This window comes from Lolium perenne, chromosome 2 (genome assembly GCF_019359855.2).
Source record: "Lolium perenne isolate Kyuss_39 chromosome 2, Kyuss_2.0, whole genome shotgun sequence".
In the NCBI taxonomy this organism is placed as follows: domain Eukaryota; kingdom Viridiplantae; phylum Streptophyta; class Magnoliopsida; order Poales; family Poaceae; genus Lolium; species Lolium perenne.
Genome location: NC_067245.2, coordinates 35,097,033 through 35,104,227, shown reverse-complemented (window position 1 = coordinate 35,104,227; position 7,195 = coordinate 35,097,033).

Sequence of the window (7,195 nt, the reverse complement as noted above, 5' to 3'; positions counted from 1 at the left end):
GGAGAGACACCTCTAGTGAACTGTGGACCCCGGTCCATTCTTTTATACTGAAATACAAATCTGCTGCAATACTTGCTTTACTGTTTTCTGCAAACAATCATCTTCGACACAATACGGTTAATCCTTTGTTACAGCAAGCCGGTGAGATTGACAACCTCACTGTTTCGTTGGGGCAAAGTACTTTGGTTGTGTTGTGCAGGTTCCACGTTGGCGCCGGAATCTCTGGTGTTGCGCCGCACTACATCCCGCCGCCATCAACCTTCAACGTGCTTCTTGACTCCTACTGGTTCGATTAAACCTTAGTTTCTAACTGAGGGAAACTTGCCGCTGTGCGCATGATGTCTACGGGTGCTTCTATTCTTGTAGACAGTGTTGGGCCTCCAAGAGCAGAGGTTTGTAGAACAGCAGCAAGTTTCCCTTAAGTGGATCACCCAAGGTTTATCGAACTCAGGGAGGAAGAGGTCAAAGATATCCCTCTCAAGCAACCCTGCAATCACGATACAAGGAGTCTCTTGTGTCCCCAACACACCTAATACACTTGTCAGATGTATAGGTGCACTAGTTCGGCGAAGAGATAGTGAAATACAAGTAGTATGGATGTATATGAGTGGTAATAGCAATCTGAATAAAATATGGCAGCGAGTAAACATGCAACAAAACAGTAAATAAACGGAGATTCGATGTTTGGAAACAAGGCCTAGGGATCATACTTTCACTAGTGGACACTCTCAACATTGATCGCATAATAAATAAATCTTTCTCTTATGTGCTACATACACTCTTTTGTTGGATGATGAACACATTGCGTAGGATTACACGAACCCTCAATGCCGGAGTTAACAAGCTCCACAATTCAATGTTCATATTTAAATAACCTTAGAGCATAATAGATCATTGCAAAATAAACCAAGAACTAACATAGTGCACACCATCCACATTACACTATGAAGGAGGAATAGATCACATCAATACTATCATAATGATAATTAACTCCACAATCTACAAGAGATCATGATCATAGCCTACGACAAGAACCACACGGTGCACACACTAGTCACCTTTACACCACGCAGGAGGAATAGACTACTTTAATAACATCACATGAGTAGCACATAAACTAGTAGCGATACAAAGCTCATCATATGGATCTCAATCATGCAAAGCAATTCACGAGATCATTGTATTGGAGTACAGAGAGAGAGATTAACCACATAGCTACGGTAGAGCCCTCAGCCCCAGGGGTGGATTACTCCCTCCTCATCATGGAGGCAGCGATGGCAGTGAAGATGGCGGTGGAGACGGCGGTGGAGATGACTCCGGGGGCAATTCCCCGCCCCGGCAGGGTGCCGGAACAGAGAGTTCTGTCCCCCGAATTGGACTTTCGCGATGGCGGCGGCTCTGGATGGTTTTCTCTGTTTCCGTCTTTTCTGTCGATGTTTTTAGGTCAGGGACGATTATATAGGCCGAGAGTCGGAGTCGGAGGGGCCACGGGGTGACGACACCATAGGGGGGGCGCCCCCCCCTTGGGCCGCGCCGCCCTGTGGGGTGGGGCCCCCCTGGCACCCCTCTGACTTTTCTCCGGTGCTCCGGAAGCTTCCGGGAATTATAAGGCCTTCGGTCTTGATTTCGTCCGATTCCGAAAATATTTCTTTACTAGGATTTCTGAAACCAAAAACAGCAGAAAACAGCAACTGGCCTTTCGGCATCTCGTCAATAGGTTAGTTCCAGAAAACGCATAAAAACGATATAAAGTGTGAACAAAACATGTAGGTATTGTCATAAAACAAGCATGGAACATCAGAAATTATAGATACGTTGGAGACGTATCAGCATCCCCAAGCTTAGTCCCTACTCGTCCTCGAGTAGGTAAACGATAAAAGATAATTTCTGAGGTGACATGCTACCAACATAATCTTAATCATACTATTGTAAAGCATATGAGATGAATGCAGCGATTCAAAACAATGTTAATTCAATGAGTAAACAATTGAATCATATAGCAAAGACTTTTCATGAATAATACTTTCAAGACAAGCATCAATAAGACTTGCATAAGAGTTAACTCATAAAGCAATAAATTCAAAGTAAAGACATTGAAGCAACACAATGGAAGATTAAGTTTCAGCGGTTGCTTTCAACTTGTAACATGTATATCTCATGGATAATTGTCAATGCAAAGCAATATAACAAGTATAATATGCAAGTATGTAAGAATCAATGCACAGTTAATTACAAGTGTTTGCTTCTAGGATAGAGAGAAATGGGTAAACTGACTCAACATAAAAGTAAAAAAATGGCCCTTCGCAGAGGGAAGCATTGATTGCTATATTTGTGCTAGAGCTTTGGTTTTGAAAGCAAGAAACAATTTTGTCAACGGTAGTAATAAAGCATATGAGTTATGTAAATTATATCTTACAAGTTGCAAGCCTCATGTATAGTATACTAATAGTGCCCGCACCTTGTCCTAATTAGCTTGGACTACCGGATCATTGCAATACACATGTTTTAACCAAGTGTCACACTGGGGTACCTCCATGCCGCCTGTACAAAGGTCTAAGGAGAAAGCTCGCATTTTGGATTTCTCGCTTTTGATTATTCTCAACTTAGACATCCATACCGGGACAACATGGACAACAGATAATGGACTCCTCTTTAATGCATAAGCATGTGGCAACAATTATTATTCTCATATGAGATTGAGGATATATGTCCAAAACTGAAACTTCCACCATGAATCATGGCTTTAGTTAGCGGCCCAATGTTCTTCTCTAACAATATGCATGCTCCAACCATAAAGGTGGTAGATCTCTCTTACTTCAGACAAGACGGACATGCATAGCAACTCACATGATATTCAACAAAGAATAGTTGATGGCGTCCCCAGAAACATGGTTATCGCACAACAAGCAACTTAATAAGAGATAAAGTGCATAAGTACATATTCAATACCACAATAGTTTTTAAGCTATTTGTCCCATGAGCTATATATTGTAAAGGTAGAGGATAGAAATTTAAAGGTAGCACTTCAAGCAATTTACTTTGGAATGGCGGAGAAATACCATGTAGTAGGTAGGTATGGTGGACACAAATGGCATAGTGGTTGGCTCAAGGATTTTGGATGCATGAGAAGTACTCCCTCTCGATACAAGGCTTAGGCTAGCAAGGTTGTTTTGAAGCAAACACAAGCATAAACTAGTACATCAAAACTTACATAAAAGACATATTACAAGCATTATAAGACTATACATTGTCTTCCCTGTTGTTCAAACACCTCACTAGAAAATATCTAGACTCTAGAGAAACCACTCATGCAAACCAAATTTTAACAAGCTCTATGTATTTCTTCACTAATAGGTGCAAAGTATATGATGCAAGGGCTTAAACATGAGCACAACAATTGCCAAGTATCAAGTTATTCAAGGCATCATACCAGTTCTACATGTAGCATTTTCCGTTTCCAACCATATAACAATTAACGAAGCAGTTTCATCCTTCGCCATGAAAATTAAAAGCTAAGAACACATGTGTTCATACGAACCAGCGGAGCGTGTCTCTCTCCCACACAAGCATTTATTCAAACAAAAACAAAAACAAGAAACATACAGACGCTCCAAGTAAAGTACATAAGATGTGACCGAATAAAAATATAGGTTCAAGAGAAGAAACCTGATAATTTGTCGATGAAGAAGGGGATGCCTTGGGCATCCCCAAGCTTAGACGCTTGAGTCTTCTTGAAATATGCAGGGGTGAACCACCGGGGCATCCCCAAGCTTAGAGCTTTCACTCTTCTTGATCATAGTATATCATCCTCCTCTCTTGACCCTTGAAAACTTCCTCCACACCAAACTCAAAACAAACTCATTAGAGGGTTAGTGCATAATCAAAAACTCACATGTTCAGAGGTGACACAATCATTCTTAACACTTCTGGACATTGCCCAAAGCTACTGGAAGTCAATGGAACAAAGAAATCCATCCCACATAGCAAAAAGAAGCAATGCGAAATAAAAGGCAGAATCTGTCAAAACAGAACAGTTCGTAAAGACGAATTTTAAAAGGGCACCAGACTTACTCAAATGAAAATACTCAAATAGAATGAAAGTTGCGTACATATCTGAGGATCACTCACGTAAATTGGCATAATTTTCTGAGTTACCTACAGAGAATTAGGCCCAGATTCGTGACAGCAAAGAAATCTGTTTCTGCGCAGTAATCCAAATCTAGTATCAACCTTTCTATCAAAGACTTTACTTGGCACAACAATGCAATAAAATAAGATAAGGAGAGGTTGCTACAGTAGTAAACAACTTTCAAGACACAAATATAAAACAAAGTACTGTAGCAAAATAACACATGGGTTATCTCCCAAGAAGTTCTTTCTTTATAGCCATTAAGATGGGCTCAGCAGTTTTAATGTTGCGCTCGCAGGAAATAGTATTTGGAGCAAAAAGAGAGCATCAAGAAGCAAATCCAAAACACATTTAAGTCTAACATGCTTCCTATGAAGAGGAGTCTTATACACAAATGAATTCATGAAGAACAAAGTGACAAGCATAAGAGGATAAAACACGAGTAACTTCAAGATTCTCAACATAAAGAGGGGAAACTTAATATTATGAAGATGCATATAACCATATTTCCCTCTCTCATAATAACTTTCAGTAGCATCATTGATGAAATCCACAATATACCCATTACTTAAAACATTCTTATCATGGTTCATATGCATAGAAGTATCATTAAATTTGGCATAAGAAGAGTTATTCTCATTAATAGTAATTGGAGTAAGATTATTATCAAGAATTTGAATATGGTAAACAAATTGCATATTAAGGGAATTGTTTTTGGTAATCCAATCATGACTATGACAAGTTTCATAAGGATAGTTAGAACCTATATCATAGCATTCTTTATAATAATCATCAGAGATCGGGGGCACAGTGTCATCATAGGAAATAGAATAGTTATCTTTCACAGTCGGTTTATCTGTGTCCACACCATCATTGTTATTAGAAGGAGATGTATCAAGAACATAATGACCAGTAGCTAAAGGATTTTCAAACACCTCTTTCCCAAGCTTAGAGCTTTCTATATCATTATGGGAGGAAGCATGGATAGCACTGACACTATGGCAATTATTATCATCATTTTCAGAATTAGTTTCCCAGAGATTTGTAATATCAAAAGTAGTGTGCTCATTCAAATCATGATCGCTAATGTATGTAAAGGGCATAGGAAGATCATCGTATTCAGATTCATTATCACAATAATCATTAGGAGCAACATACTTACGGTTACCTAGCGTTATCTCATTCACGCGGGGATACGCCGTTACCTCTTTCTTTTTATTCTCCTTCTTCTTCTTCTTCTTCTTCGTTCCCTTCTTCTTCTTCTTCTCCTCCTTCTCCTCGTTCCCTTTTTTAGGAGGAAGAGGCTTGAAGGGTGGCTTGTCCGCATAACCTGATTTACTTTCAGAAACAATAGAAGAAACTTGGGAGGATCCCTCCTTTTCATTAATTAGTTGAAAACACACAGCGGTCCTATCATATTTTGGCAAGGTGTCATCTTCTAAAATATTTTGTATGTAAGTATTTGTATGGCTATTATCAATGCAATAAGAAAAACACCCATGCAGGACATCATCAATATCAAGATCACTCATATGTAACAAAGAGATTTTTCTCGACAGTTCTTCACACCCCAAAAATAAAGTAAGTTCATCATGCTGATTAGGAGTAATTTCATCATCACAATACAAATTTGCAGCACTCATTGGGTTCAAATTATCATTGGAGGAGCATTGAAAATTAAAATGACCCACTTCGTGGCAAACTTCACAAATAAAAGGATAGAGGGCACAAACTTTTTTACCAAGATCATCTAGAGCCCTAAACCACTCTCTAGTTTTTTCATTAGCATGATGGATACAATATTCATCTTTGATTTGATTAATTCCACAAGGTCTATGTATTCCACAAAAATTAACATGCTTATAGGAAATAGCATTCTTAGGAGTTTGAGCATGCTTATTACAATAATTAACAACAATTTCATTCTTCATGCAAGCCTCTTTAAAAGGTTCATGATACTTATCAAAATTCTTTTTAGGCAATTCAAAATGAGAAGCAAAGGCTTTATAAAGATTTGCAGCAACTTGAGAGTCAAGACCATAAGTAGCACTCATATTTCGAAATTTATCGGTATCCATAAAAGTTTCAATGCATTCATAATCATAATTTATACCTGACTCTTTACCTTTGTCGTTTTCCCAATCTTCAGCGTTCTCCTTAATCCGATCAAGAAGGTCCCTTTTAAACTCTTCTTTGTTGCGCGTGAATGATCCAGAACAAGTAGCATCCAGCAAGGTCTTATCTTGAAAAGAAAGTCTTGCATAGAAATTATCAATGATGATATTACCTGGAAGCTCATGATTGGGGCATTTGAGCATTAAAGACTTCAATCTCTCCCATGCTCGGGCAATACTCTCTCCATCATGAGGCCAGAAAGTATATATTCGGTTTCGGTCTTTGTGAATTTCACTTGGACGATAGAATTTAGAATAAAATAGAGGCACAATATCCTTCCAATCAAGAGAATGCTCATCTTTCAGCAGTTTATGCCAATGCGCCGCTTTACCAGACAACGACATAGAGAATAATTTCTTCTTCACTTCTTCCATAGAGATACCTGCACACTTGAATAACCCGCATAATTCATGCAAAAACAGTAAATGATCTCCAGGATGCACAGTTCCATCCCCTTCATAGCGGTTATCCATAACACGTTCAATAATTTTCATAGGTATTTTATATGGAATACTTTCAGTAGGTGCATTTAAAATATCACAAGCATCATTAGAGTTATCGCATATGGGAGATAAAGTATTATCAGAGCAAATTTTCTCTCCTAAAGATGGGAAGCTAAAAAGATCACAAAAACTAGCTTCCCCAAGCTTAGACTTCTCCATAGCATTAGCAGTAATTGCATTCATACTAATAACATCGCTACTAACATGCGAATAAGGTTCCATTGGTTTTTTAATGTTCGCACCAAACAATTCTAAATCAGGAAAAAGATTAAAAAGCTCACCAATTTTTTTGTTGTTTTCCATTATGCCTAACTAGTGAAAATAAAAACAAGAAACAAAAAGATGCAATTGCAGAATCTAAAGGAGATAGCTTCGAGCACTCACACAC